This window comes from Lithobates pipiens, unplaced genomic scaffold, assembly GCF_037356315.1.
Source record: "Lithobates pipiens isolate NorthernLeopardFrog02 unplaced genomic scaffold, aLitPip1_a1.2 Scaffold_8, whole genome shotgun sequence".
Lineage (NCBI taxonomy): Eukaryota > Metazoa > Chordata > Amphibia > Anura > Ranidae > Lithobates > Lithobates pipiens.
Genome location: NW_027507903.1, coordinates 529,241,369 through 529,254,891, shown reverse-complemented (window position 1 = coordinate 529,254,891; position 13,523 = coordinate 529,241,369). Strand labels below are relative to the sequence as shown.

The following is a 13,523-nucleotide window of genomic DNA, read 5'->3' as shown; positions in this document are numbered from 1 at the left end:
ACTTCCTCAGGAGCAGGTGCAATCAGCATATAGTTCAGCTTCCAATTTTAGCACATGATGTATAGGGTCATCTGGTGACATCCATACCGGGAACTGTGGGAGTGATCCATCAAGGAGTGACACATTTTTGAGGACTACATGGGAAGTACAGATCTCCATTGTGGGATACAAAAGGGGAAAACTAGCAATCTGTATAAGATTTTAATACTGCCTATTGTTTCCATGGTCAAAGTATAGTTTCGAATGTCCCCAAAGAAATAACACAGAATGGACACAGGGATCTGTAATGGAATAGGCAGTTGTGGAGCGGTTTAAATGCTTCAAAACTACCCATAGGGCGTATGGGGTGCATTTCATCATTAACGCTTGTAAAACACCAGTCTAACGCCAATAATAAAGCTCAGTAACACAAGTCTAATGGCCGTTCTAACACCATAGGAGCTTTTGTTAAATGTTAGAAATTTAGTCAAGTGTGAACAAGCCCTAAAGCTCAACTCTTCACTTAGAATAGTTTAAAGCCCAACTTAATGTTGTGATCTAGACGCTTCCACCAGATATTGCAGTCAAGTCAGTGACCTCACTTTTCTCTATAGCAATTTTTGATATGATACAAAGCTTTGATATGAATGAGAAGAAGCACATTGACAAATTCTCTGTTCTCTCCTCCTGTAGGCATGTTCAGATTATTGACTGGCATTACACAATACAATACAATGCCGATCAACTGACCTTCCTTCTCCCGGTGCAAATGTTGCAGGACAAAGGATAACAGAAGATGGATAACAGGACAGATTATAGTTCTATGTTAAAATACATTCAGGAGTATATTTGCAAAAAAAAAAAAAAAAGCAAAAAACATCTGTATAGCTGTTCTTCAACTGAAATTGCAAGTACATTCATTCTGTGTGAGCGCGGGACAAAATCGAATGGCACTAAGCTATTTTCTTTATAGGGGGAATGTTGTTCCTTCACAGAGAATTAAGTGAAACATGAAAATACTATAAAATTGCAACTAGATAGAGTTGACAACCATAGAAAAAAAGTATACACTAGAATTGTCAGATCCATATAGGATAGTCAGCAAAATCAAATGTTCTCAGGCTATATTCTCTGCAATTTAAATGTGTGAATGTTGAAAATATCACATTACAGACATTAGATAACGCAGATGATCACAGTAAAAACAAGTATTTATTTACTATGATTGTCCACTCTGTCAATGATTATCAAAAATTAAATGTTCTCAGGATGTATTCTCTGCAATTAAAATGTGTGAAATGTGTAAAATATCACAAAATGGCCACTAGATGGCTCTGACTGACATAGGAATTAACCACTTCCATACCAGACACTTCCTGCCCACATCAATTTTCAGCTTTCAGTGTTGTCACACTTTGAATGACAATTACGTGGTCATGCAACACTGTACCCAAACAAAATTGTTATCATTTTCACACAAATAGAGCTTTCTTTCAGGGGTTTTTAAATTACCACTGGGATTTTAATTTTTTGTGAAATGAATGAAAGCAGACCGAACATTTTGAAAATAAAGTGTGGCTTTCTTTGTTTCTGTTATAACATTTTGCAAATAATTCATCTTTTAAGGCCAAAATGTACAATCTGAAAATCGGTCAGTACAAATCGGGTCAAGACAGTACAAATATCCCCAAAATGACCCCTTTTTGGAAAGTAGACAGTCCAAAGTATTTAGTAAGAGGCAAGACACATTACATTTTAAAACTGGTTTACATACTGTAACTAGTTCAGAGCATCATTATATAACTGGTGTGGCGGTGACTGGTGACAGTATATAAAAAAAAAATATATATATATATATATATATTATTTTTCAATTGTCTATTTTTTTTTCTTTTTAATTAAATTGTATTTTTCCTTTTTTTTACTCATAGTGATCAGAGGAACAAAGTGTTACCATCGTAACATTATACTGCTCTGGGGGGGGTTGATCAGGATGTTTTTTTCTTTTTCATACACTCTGATTGCTTATTACTGAATTTTTCAGTTATAAACAACCATTTTTTTCAGAATGAAAACGATTCATTTAGTGTTTACTACTGTGATTTGCTGTGATTGGCCAAAAAATAATCACATAGTACAGATGGGCTATCTGCACCATGTGATCACTGGGACCAATCACAGAGCTCTTTAAAACAGTACACAATGAAAGGCATGAATCAAAGCCTTTCATTGTGTACAATTGTCCTATGATCTGCTGTGATTGGCCACAGCGATTACATGGTAGCGGCAGCAGGCCGATACAGTTATCTGTCACTGGCTATGTCCGGTGGACGTGGCGGGTCACAGATTGCTCCGGAGCATGGCCCCAGGCTTGATCCTGGGAGGACATCATATGACATCATCCCAGAACAACAGGGCTCCCACCCAGCCTATTTAAAATGACGGCTGGAAAGGAGCCCTGTTATTCTGGGAGCATGTCTCCCAGGATCATGCCTCGCGGGCGCCCCACGGCTGTGCTCCAGTGCAACCTGTCACCTGCGGTCAAGTGATTAAAGAGGAAGTACAACCTGATGGGTTTACTTCCTCTTTTGCTTGCTGCAAAGCCTGAAAATGAAAAGCATAATGAGCTAGTATGCATCGCATGCTAGCCCATTATGTGCCACTTACCTGCAAAAGAATCCAGCGTTGTCCCCTGTGTAGGCAGCGTCCATCTTCTGGCCCCTCTTCCTTCCGGACCACGGACTCCATCTGTGATTTGCAGGAGCCGTGTGACATCACTCCCGCACATGCGCACGGGAGCCGCGATTAACAGCACAGGCTAGGGAAGAAACTGCACTTAGTTTTGTTTCTTCCCCGCGCATGCACCGTTGGAATTTTCGGCGGACTACAAGTGAAATATCTCCTAAATGGTGCACGTTTAGGAGATATTTCCACTACCTATAGGTAAGCCTAGGCTTACCTATAGGTAGAAGTCCAAAAAGTGGGCTTACAACCCATGTATGTTTCTCAGATCCATCTAGTGGCTAATAGAATGGAAAACATTTGATTTTGTTCCATTCACACAGAACAAAACTTACATGCAGTTTCAATGGATGTACAGCTATGCATTTTTTTTTTTAAATACGCCTCTCAGGGATTCTTTTACTAAATACAAAGCTGGTGATCTGAGGTCAGTTCCCTCTCTGCTTCATTCCCAATCAGTGCTATTTTTTTTTGGTTACCTTCAAGCATATCTTCATGTCATAAACAATAAAAGCCGTGAATCTGACATTCACCAAATATTCACTGCTGGCAAATCTTCCATGTGTTTAAAATGACAGTGTGGTTCCCTACCAGCGAATGTCTAGTAAAAGTCACATTTACTGCTCTATAAAAATGCCCCCACCTCTTCTATACATCCAATGTGACTGGGGCTGCAATAACCATTCATTCTTCAAGTCATCTCTCTGTCTTGTGCTGTCTGTCTATCTCTCGTATTTCTCATTCTGACAGTACTAAGCCTCCATAGCAGCGCTCAGAGGGTAGAGCGTGTGTGTGTGTGTTTTTTTTTCTCTGCAGCTCAAAGACTTTGGAGAACTGCGGCTACATTAATAGCGAGGAGCTACACAAACAACATGCAGCTTTTCACGGCAACTAAAATCCCATCAGCCTTTTGGCACTCCCTTGATGTAAATTCTGCCTTTCCCTAATTACTGACCTCAGATAACTTCACATCAGAACTGCATTTCCTGACACTCCACAGCCCGCCCCATGGTTTTCTTTGATTTCCAGTAGAACATCAGTCTCTCCTTCTCCTTCTCCACTCACAAATCAGCATTGTGATCATATAACTGAGTTAAGGTACACATGGCCACTTTATTATTAGGTACACCTTGCTAGTACCCGGTTGGACCCATTTTGCCTTCAGAACTGCCCAAATTCATCATGGCATAGATTCAACAAGGTGTTGGAAACATTCCTCAGAGATTTTGAGCCATATTGACACGATAGCATCACACAGTTGTTGCAGATTTGTCGGCTGCACATCTATAATGCAAATCTACCATTCCACCACATCCTAAAGGTGCTCCATTGGATTGAGATCTGGTGAGTGTGGAAGCCATTGGAGAGCAGTGACCTCATTGTCCTGTTCAAGAAACCAGTGGGGAGATGATCTGAACTTTGTGACATGGTGCATTATCCTGCTGGAAGGAGCCATCAGAAGATGTGTACACTGTAGTCATAAAGGGATGGGCATGGTCAGCAACAATACTCGGGTAGGCCGTGACAATTAACTGATGCTCAATTGGTACTGAGAGGCCCAGAGTGTGCCAAGGAAATACCCCCACACCATTACACCACCACCACCAGCCTTAATCATTGATACAAGGCAGGATGGATCCATGATTTCATGTTGTTTACACAAAATTCTGACCCTACCATCTGAATTTTGCAGCTGAAATCGAGACTCATCAGAACAGGCAATGTTTGTCCAATCTTCTATTGTCTAATTTTAGTGAGCCTGTGCAAATTGTAGCCTCAGTTTTGTGTTCTTAGCTGACAGGAGTGGCACCCGGTGTGGTCTTCTGCTGCTGTCGCCCATCTGCATCTAGGTTTCATGTGTTGTGCATTCATAGATGGTATTCTACACACCTTGGTTGTAACGAGCGGTTATTTGAGTTACTGTTGCCTTTCAATCATCTGAAACAGTCTGCCCATTCTACTCTGATCTCTGACATCAACAAGGCGTTTTCAACCACACAACTGCTGCTCACTGCATATTTTTTCTTCTTTGGATCATTCTCTGTAAACCCTAGAAATGGTTGTGTGTGAAAAACTCAGACCAGCCTGTCTGGCACCAACAACCATGCCACATTCAATCACATAAATCCCCTTTCTTTCTTCCCCATTCTGATGCTCAGTTTGAACTTCAGAAACTTGTCTTCACCACGTCTAGCTGCCTAGATGCATTGGCTGATTAGCAATTTGTGTTACCAAGCAATTGAACAGGTGTACCTAATAAAGTGGCCGGTGAGTGTGTATGGAAGCTGTTCTACCTGCCAAAGGAATTGTATTTCTGTCCATCCAGACCTGAGATTTAGGCAGTTCTGCCTCAAAGCACAGCCCTGACCTAAATGTTATTTGTCTAGGATAGGTAACACTTACATGTCTTGTCCCTTTCCCAGCCTGTGCCTGGACAGTGAAGGGGGATGCAGCACACTAAGGAGCTTGTCTGTCTCTCACTTTGCTTTCTCCTCTCCTCTTTGTGTTGATCCCCCCCACCCAGTCTGAGCTATGTTGTACAGTAGACTGAAAGAAGCTGATATCAGGCCAAATTTGGGTACTTGCATTTAAAGCGGAGGTCCACCCTAAAATGGACCTTCCGCTCATCGGATTCCTCCCCCCCTCCGGCGCCACAATTGGCACCTTTCAGGGGGGAGGGGGGTGCAGTTACCTGGATAATCCAGGTAACTGCACCCACTTCCGGGCTAGCTCTCTGCGGAAAGGGGCGTACATTACGCCCCTTTCTGCAAGTGCCCGCCCCCTTCCCGGTTCCCTACTGCGCATGCGCGAGCCGCGCTGCGCAATGAGGACGGTCCCGGCTGCCTCTGCTATCTGTGTGTTTCCCAGCAGGCAGCGGGGACCGTCCTCATTGCGCAGCGCGGCTCGCGCATGCGCAGTAGGGAACCGGGAAATGAAGCCGAAAGGCTCCATTTCCTGATTCCCATACCCAAGATGGCGGCAGCAGCACTCGAGTGTCGATCTAGAGATCGGCTTCGGGTGCCGACATCGCAGGCGCGCTGGACAGGTAAGTGTCACTATTTTAAAAGTCAGCAGCTGCAGCATTTGTAGCTGCTGACTTTAAAAAAAAAAAAAAACGCGGAGTCCCGGCGGACTCCCGGCGGACTCCCGCTTTAAAAAATACATTTAGGCTGGGTTCACATATATGCAAATTGAATTTGTTTCCCCTCATCCAATTCGCAAGAGAGGAGAGTGTGACCGGCTCTTAATGGATTTTTAAAAAGGTTTTTTTTTTTTGAATCCATTAAAAAGGGTCCTGTGCATGTTTGGGTCCAATTGAGGTGTGAGTTCAGGCACAAATTCAGACCTGATTCACACTTGAATTGGTGAACAGGGATACATTAGACCTCATGCTGTGAACCGCTGCCGCAGCATATGTACACCTAGCCAACAGGATGCATTAATAATTGCAGAATTGCATTAAAGTGGTATTAAACACAAAACATCCATATTCACCTTTATGCTGCAGCCGTCCCATGTAGGATCCAAGAGAACTGAGGAATCACATGAGACTGGGAACTGAAGAATCACATGACTGCTGAACGCTCAGTTCCCATTCAGCTTACAGCGGAGAATGGCGACTCTCAGTCAACGCTCTCCGTTCTGCTCCTCCAGTACTCACTGGAGCACTGGGCAGGAGAGGAGGTGGGCACAGCTGGCTCTGGCTCTTAGCCGGATGCTGAGTGCTGGAGTCAGCAGTCAATCAGGCAGCTGGGTGGATCCCGCCCTTACCCATAGCTCACCTGCCCTATACCTATCCATTATAATGCATGTGCTTCCATTGCGGAGACTCTCAAAATATAGATTTAGGACTACAGAAAATACTGGGATGCCTAGGCGCAGCTCTGTACCTTGTACGTGTATTTTCAAATGTGCGCAAACTAAACCCATGTTTTTAATGCATATTGGTAGACAGGATAATATGGTTGGTCACAGACTGGTCAGTAAGTTGAGCTGGGAACTTCTTTGGTTTTGTTTTGGATGCATTGCCCTTCTATGTGCTCCTTGCTGCAAAGGTCAGTTATAGGTGAGGGCAATGCATATTTGTTTGTACTGTTGATATATAGGGTGAGGGGGCGCACTGGACACCTTTTCTGCCATACTGCTATGTGCTGGGTGTCCAGTGTGCCCATGTGCCTTTAAGGAGGGGTGGGCAGCTTCCAGGCTCACCTGTCCTCTACCTATCCAATTTTAATGCATGTGCTTCCATGGTGGAGGCTCTCGAAATTTAGAGTTAAGACTACAGAAAATACTGGGATGCCTTGACAGGGTTCTGTAGCTTACTCATGTACTTTCAAACGTGTGCAGACTAAACCCCTGTTTTTAACACATACTGTAATGCCCTGTACACACGGTCGGACATTCCGACCACAAAATCCGTCGGATTTGTTCAGACGGATTTTGTCTGAAACGAGTGTTGCATACACACGGTCCGACAAAGTTCTCGGAAAATCAGATCGTTCGTAACAAGATGACGTTCCATGTGTACGACGGGATTACGTAGAAGCTAGTAGCCAATAGCTTTGGTCTCGTAATTTGATCTGATCATGCATGGCACTTTGTCCGATCGGAATTCTCTACAAACGATTGGAAAAAGTCTGATCGGATTTTTTGGTCGGAAAATTTTAGATCCTGCGGAATTTCCGAAGGAAAAAGTCAGATAGAGCCCACACACGATCGGATTTTCTGACAATATAATCCGATCGGACATTTTCCGTCAGCATTTCTGACCATGTGTACAGGGCATTAGGCCTGGTTCATATATGTGCAGCCGCGGTTTACAGCATGGGGTCTGGTGTGTCCCTGTTCACCAGTTTAGGTGCAATGCAGGTTCGAATTTTTGCCTGAATTCTCACCTGAACCCAAAGACACACAAGACCCTTCTGCAATCTGGACCACAGCCACCCTGGACCTGTGTGGACACGCTCTATTGAGAGCCGGTCACACTCGCCTGTCATGTGAATCGGATGCGGTGAAAGTCTGAGAAAGGCTAATTTGGTTGGTTGCAGGCTGGTTGGTAAATTGAGCAGGGAATTTCTCCAGTTTAGTTTTCCTGATAGTGGCTCCACCTCATCAGCTGATAGTGGACAATAACCTACTATCAGCTGACTCTGGTAGATGGGCAAATAAAAGTAAGTGCACACCTGTGACCAACCAGAGGGTATGGCTGAAAAAGCTTTGGCTTTGGGAATGGATAAGGAGCTGTATTAAGTTGTCCTATGTTTGCCCCTAGGGAACAGAGCCACCAAGTAACCTTCTCTAATACTGATAAAAAAGAGGGACTTAGCAAAAGGCTGGACCACCTTTGATTAACATACGCATTATATAAGTTATCACCATTACAGAAAATGTCCGCTGACAGAAGTGAAGTTTTATGTCCATTGTCAGCAGACTCATTCTGTAATGAAAGTAAAGGTTGCAGGACTCAGCACTTTCATAGATCATACATCATCAGCACTTTCAATTGTCATTACTATGAAATACCAGTTATCCATGGTTAACTGACTCTTCCCTGATAAATCTGTAAAAATTTACTGAAAGGGGCCATTTTTACTGACATGTAATAAATCTATCTCTCTATCTGTCTCTCTGTCTATCTTTCCATTTGCCTCTACATCTGTTCCCCCTCCCGCTATGTTGTACAATATGTGCCTGAGGATGTACGTTGAACTCATTGGATTGAGAACCATCGCATCTCATTGCTTCATGGTACCACTTCCTGTTTCCAGGACGCAAGCCAAGATGGAAGATCCAGATAGCTGGAAGAATGTAGCCCTAGGATTCCGATTGCTGTTTCAACTGTTATTAATTAACAATTTGCCAATTAGTTTCACTATGATGAGCATCAAACCGCTGACTAATTAAAGTGCATTTGACTAAAAGCAGATGGTTCTCCCCGCTGCTGTGCACTGTTTAAAAGGACAAAACACATTTAAATATCTGGGATCAAATTTAACACCAGACATACAATTGTGTGTGTGGGGGTCCTGGGGCTTAAGTGTTTCAATTGTTCCAGAGTTCCTGGCGATAGCATAAGTGTTTCATTTTGGCTGATATAGAAAATAGAAAAAATATAAAAATAGAGTAATAAAAAAAATAGAATAATTCCATTGGTTTCTACAGATGCCACACATTATTGATATTCTAACAACATCCAAAGATGATTTTACATGGTAGCTGGGTATATTGAAGGACCGATGATACCATGAGTGCCAGCAGTTAGGAAAAGTAACATAAACATACCAATTTATTAAGCAATGCAATATAAACATAAAAAAGACAAATCAAATACATAAAATTAATGAAAACGGAGATCTCAGCAGGAGATAAAGTTGCATTTGTTATTCCTTCTTCTAGCAAAAGCAAGTCCGTTACCCTTCAAATCATGCGTTTACATGGCTGTCTGGTAATAGCACAGTGGTTTCTGTCTGATCTCTGCCTGCACGTCACTAAGGGAAATCCAAATATGCAATGCTGCACTATACTTCTTGAGACTTATTAATTCCATGGTATTTTTATAATTCCTTGATATTACATTCTCCATGTAGTTATCACAATATGCAGGAAAGCTTTCATTTTCTACCCATCAATCCTTACAGCAATGTGCGTGCTTTCTACAATCCTATGTTCTCTAAGTGACAGTACAGACATATTACTGTCAATACATTGGCATCATTTAAACATGTCTAATATTTTCTATATTGTTTCCTAAAGCAAATCTTTTCAATAGCAAAAGGCATAATTTCATTTATTTGTGGTGGTAGTGGTAGTGCGTAGGCAGGTGCAGTCTATTTTCTCCAATGCAGATGGCACTCGCTCGCAGATGGCGGAGGAAGTCGAGGGGGGGGACCTAGTTCTTCTATGATTTCCTCGATCACAGGGAGGCAGCTGTTCGATTGGATGCTGGCATCCCATGTGACTTTGGCGGTCATCTTGGGTCAGGCAGAGTCTACCTAAGACCCTCGTTCCCAGGTTTGGCACACATTTTGTGAGTGGCTGGAGTAGGGACAGGTCACCCATCTGACAGGAACAGTGCATAGAGTCAGGGATGGACAGGCCAAGCTGCATTCCACTCCTTGTGGCAGATGCTGTCAGCTCCTCAGAGTCTTCAGTCTACTGCCTCATCACTGTTACAACTTGTGAGTGTTTCCAAGCATGTTGTTTTCCCACTGGACCTGTTGTATATTGCTGGACCTCTGTTACAGCAGTGGTCATCAACCCTGCCCTCAGGGCTCACTAACAGGCCAGGTTTTATGTAGTACCTTGGGGAGATGCAGACTAGAATACTGCAATCATTGAGCAGCAAATTAAATCACCTGTGATGTATTTCAGTTATCTTGCAAACCTGGCCTGTTAGTGGGCCCTGAGGACAGGGTTGATGACCACTGTGTCACAGTGGATTCCTGTTACTGCACCTGGACTCCATTTGGTTTCTGCCCACTGCACCACGCTGCATCTACCCACAAGTGGGTAAAACCTCTGGTTACAACCTTAAAGTTTTGGGCTTGAGTGAAGTTGAAAATAAAATACCCCTTACATTAGTGTTAGTCTGAATAATATACTCCTTACATCGTTGTCAGCCTCTTCCAATGATGTTAGCAGGTGTAGGATGAACCTTAAAATGGTGGTAAATGGAATGCCTCTTACATGGGTGGTCCTTGGGAATATGATGTCCCCCTACAATGAGGAAAGTAGTATGCCCCCTACCCTACATTCGTGATCAATTGAAATAGGATGGCCCTTACATTGGTGATCAGGGGTAGTATGATATATTTTACATTGACAGTGGGTATAAAAAGTCTATTGCTTTGATATTAGTGGAAGTAGAACAACCCTTAAATTGTTGTCAGTATGAGTATATTGATTCTTACGTTGATGTCAGTGAAAGTAACATGCATCTTACATTAATGCCAGCAGGCACATGATTCCTTCTACACTGGCCAATTGGAGTAGAATGTCCCTTCCATTGATATCAGTAGAAGTAGGATGCCCTTTACATTGATGTCAGCAGCCACAAGATCCCCTTACACTGGTGGTCAGTGGGAGTAGGATGTCCCTTACACTGATGTCAGACAGTCGGAGTAGGATGTCCCTTACATCAATCTCAATAGCAGTAGGGTGTCCATTGAATTTACATCAGTGAATGCCCCTTACAATGGTGTCAGTAGAAGTAGGATGCCCCTTGAATTTATGTCAGCAAGCAAAGATTGCCTTCTATATTGGTGGTTAGTGGGAGTAGGATGCCCCTGGCATTGATGTGAGTGGGAATAGGATGACTCTTGCATATTCGGTCAGTGGAAAGAGGATGCCTCTTATATTAACGGTCAGTGGGAGTATGATGCCCCTTACATTGGTCTCAGCGAGGATAGAATGCCCTTTATTATAGGCATCAGTGGGAGTAGAATGCTCATTACATTGGTGTCAGTGGGAGTAGGATGCCCATTGCACTAGTCAGTAGATATAGAATAACCCCTACGTTTATAATCAGTGGGCCTAGGATGCCTCCTACATTGGTATAAGTGGGAGTAGAATGCCCTTTACATTGGTGTCAGTGAGAGTAGGATGTCCCCTGAATTGATGTCATCGGGTAAAGGATGCCACCTACATTGATGGTCATTAGGAGTAGGATGCCCCTTATATTGCTGTTGGTAGAATTAGGATTGCTCTTAGATTAGTGTTAATTGGCATATGATTTCCTTTACGTTGGTCATCATCAGTAGGAATAGGTTAGCTCTTAAATTGGTCTCAGTGGAAGAAGAATCCACCTTACATAGATTTCAGTGAGTGTAGGATTCCCCTTGCATTGATCCCAGACACATTAATGAATCTGACCAACAGTACCTTTCAGATAGGAAAGGCATGATGGCAGATTTCAGGAGTGGTCACCCTCCCCTTACATCAGTGTTTCTAGTAGGAATGGCTTTTTGAAGAAGTCCTGTCATGTTATCTCTTTACCTAGTATAAAGCCTCACTCTTCACTTCTCATTTTGTTTATTAGCTTCTATATAATAACGTGAAATATAAATCTACCAAGAAACATGGTGAGACGACTGAATGAGAGGGGAAGAATGTAAATGTTATGTTCTATAAACCACATACAACCTAATTTCCTTTATATATATTTTACTTTTTGTGCAATTGGTTATTACATTGCAGTTGGAAATTACTTCTAACTGTCAAATTTTGGGAATCCACATGACTGAGTTCATGTTCTGGGGCCACTATAGTGCAAAGAACTCATGGGCCTGATGGTTGGCTTCAAGTCATGCACTGTGGGCAGAAATAGGGAATAGCATGTGTTTCTCTTACCTTCAAAATACTAGGTTTCTTTCAGGCTTTGGTGGAAGATCAGAGTGACAGGGAAGGTAGTTAACGCTCCTTAGGGTCCTTAGAAAAGTGAGCAAAATATAGGTTCACTTTAAAGATCTGCTGAAATAGGACTTTGCATAAAATGACTCATGAATAACCCAGAAATGTGTATGAAGTTTGTAAATAGTATGAATAATACTTGCTGAATTATCAGTGCAAAAATCCAATTTACCCCCTAGCACCTATTTTTGCACAAATATCATGCCCAAAAAAAATCCCAAATAAGCATCTCTTACTTAGCACAGAAATACTTCTCCATTTATTTGGAGCTGCACCCTTCTGGATTGTGGCCACTACTCTTGTGCCCCAAGCAGATTATGCTTCCACTGGCTACATAGCAAGCAGCCGAGGAGCCATAAGGAAAGGTGAACATTTTGTTCCAAGCTGTTTAAGAATGCACTGCTTTGACTGGATGAAAATCAGTCAGAATGTAGAGGAAAACCTCAGCTTGGCCAACTGCCTAATTTTATGGGACTTTGCAGTAGAAAAAAAATGTTTATCTCATTCGAAAAGGCTCAGTTTAATCTTGTTAATATTTTGTAACACAGTTTGGGAATGTAACTGCAGTAGGCTCCTGCCGACTCTGTCCATCACAAAAAAACAATTTTTGTCCATAGCTTGTTTGTCCCAAGCTGCTGCTTGGAATAACAATGTTCTAAAAGTATCCAAGTATAAGAGAAGCTGAAGAATCCTCAAACTGCAGTATATTCACAATGCGCCCAAGCATGCAGAGCTGGAGAAATCACATTTTACTGATTGTAAAAGGAGAAGCCCATTATGCTGATCACATTGACAAAGGCAGGATAAATAAGCGACTTTTTTTTTGTTTTCCGTAATAGAGAAATCCATTATTCACACTTATGCTGCAATTGCAGGGTATATATTGTACATTACTTATAAGGGGCATCTTCTGAGTGCAAAATAAGTCAGACCCCTTCCCCTTTCTATGTTCAGACTCATTTCAGTCAAAATCAGTCTGGTTTTACAGCTAAAAAGTCAAAACAGTGTGACAAAATTGAAGCATGACTAGAATAATAAAAGACCCGGAGCACCCTGAGATGCAAACACAGAAATAAGTTGTGCAGTGCCCTTAGCAGCGCATGGTGTAGAGTAAGATTGCATTTAACAGTGGGAGTATCTTAAAGGCTATGATTAGGCAATCCCTACTTCATATCAGATTTCCTCCTACACATCAGAGTCGACCCTTTATATCAGGAGCCCCCGAGATATAAGCCAATCATGTCCAGCAGCATGTCGGTTTAGTACATTTTTATTCCCTCAAGGCCCCTTTTACATGGGCCGGATCTGGCTTTTCTCAGCAGGGGACATGCCCGCTAATCACCTGCTGAGCTGAACGGAGTAGCCAGATGACAGGACACAGCCCACTCTGCTCT

General features: G+C 42.5%; 1 protein-coding gene across 3 annotated transcripts in view; it reads right to left on the bottom strand.

Moving 5' to 3' along the window:
* The window catches only part of LRRTM4 (leucine rich repeat transmembrane neuronal 4), a 1,033,192-nt gene that overhangs the window by 285,419 nt on the left and 734,250 nt on the right, over positions 1-13,523 (bottom strand). The gene's annotated exons all lie outside the window — the stretch shown is intronic.